The sequence below is a fragment of the Cetorhinus maximus genome, chromosome 21, assembly GCF_964194155.1.
Source record: "Cetorhinus maximus chromosome 21, sCetMax3.hap1.1, whole genome shotgun sequence".
Taxonomy (NCBI): domain Eukaryota; kingdom Metazoa; phylum Chordata; class Chondrichthyes; order Lamniformes; family Cetorhinidae; genus Cetorhinus; species Cetorhinus maximus.
This window is the reverse complement of record NC_135899.1, coordinates 1-2,043: the sequence shown is the minus strand read 5'-3', so window position 1 is coordinate 2,043 and position 2,043 is coordinate 1.

Sequence of the window (2,043 nt, the reverse complement as noted above, 5' to 3'; positions counted from 1 at the left end):
ACCCACTGTGAATATTCCAATTAGAGACATCGACACCCACTGTGAATATTCCAATTAGAGACCCCGACACCCACAGTGAATATTCCAATTAGAGACATCGACACCCACTGTGAATATTCCAATTAGAGACCCCGACACCCACTGTGAATATTCCAATTAGAGACCCCGACACCCACTGTGAATATTCCAATTAGAGACCCCGACACCCACTGTGAATATTCCAATTAGAGACCCCGACACCCACTGTGAATATTCCAATTAGAGACCCCGACACCCACTGTGAATATTCCAATTAGAGACCCCGACACCCACTGTGAATATTCCAATTAGAGACCCCGACACCCACTGTGAATATTCCAATTTGAGACCCCGACACCCACTGTGAATATTCCAATTAGAGACCCCGACACCCACTGTGAATATTCCAATTAGAGACATCGACACCCACTGTGAATATTCCAATTAGATACCCCGACACCCACTGTGAATATTCCAATTAGAGACCCCGACACCCACTGTGAATATTCCAATTAGAGACCCCGACACCCACTGTGAATATTCCAGTTGGATACCCCAACACCCACTGTGAATATTCCAATTGGAGACCCCGACACCCACTGTGAATATTCCAATTAGAGACCCCGACACCCACTGTGAATATTCCAATTAGAGACCCCGACACCCACTGTGAATATTCCAATTAGAGACCCCGACACCCACTGTGAATATTCCAATTAGAGACCCCGACACCCACTGTGAATATTCCAATTAGAGACCCCGACACCCACTGTGAATATTCCAATTAGAGACATCGACACCCACTGTGAATATTCCAATTAGAGACCCCGACACCCACAGTGAATATTCCAATTAGAGACATCGACACCCACTGTGAATATTCCAATTAGAGACCCCGACACCCACGGTGAATATTCCAATTAGAGACCCCGACACCCACTGTGAATATTCCAAATAGAGACCCCGACACCCACTGTGAATATTTCAATTAGAAACATCGACACCCACTGTGAATATTCCAATTAGAGACCCCGACACCCACTGTGAATATTCCAATTAGAGACCCCGACACCCACTGTGAATATTCCAATTAGAGACCCCGACACCCACTGTGAATATTCCAATTAGAGACATCGACACCCACTGTGAATATTCCAATTAGAGACCCCGACACCCACTGTGAATATTCCAATTAGAGACCCCGACACCCACTGTGAATATTCCAATTAGAGACATCGACACCCACTGTGAATATTCCAATTAGAGACATTGACACCCACAGTGAATATTCCAGTTAGAGACATCGACACCCACTGTGAATATTCCAATTAGAGACATCGACACCCACTGTGAATATTCCAATTAGAGACCCCGTCACCCACTGTGAATATTCCAATTAGAGACCCCGACACCCACTGTGAATATTCCAATTAGAGACATCGACACCCACTGTGAATATTCCAATTAGAGACATCGACACCCACTGTGAATATTCCAATTAGAGACCCCGACACCCACTGTGAATATTCCAATTAGAGACCCCGACACCCACTGTGAATATTCCAATTAGAGACCCCGTCACCCACTGTGAATATTCCAATTAGAGACCCCGTCACCCACTGTGAATATTCCAATTAGAGACCCCGACACCCACTGTGAATATTCCAATTAAAGACATCGACACCCACTGTGAATATTCCAATTAGAGACATCGACACCCACTGTGAATATTCCAATTAGAGACCCCGACACCCACTGTGAATATTCCAATTAGAGACCCCGACTCCCACTGTGAATATTCCAATTAGAGACATCGACACCCACTGTGAATATTCCAATTAGAGACCCCGACACCCACTGTGAATATTCCAATTAGAGACATCGACACCCACTGTGAATATTCCAATTAGAAACCCCGACACGCAGTGTGAATATTCCAATTAGAGACATCGACACCCACTGTGAATATTCCAATTAGAGACCCCGACACCCACTGTGAATATTCCAATTAGAGACCCCGACACC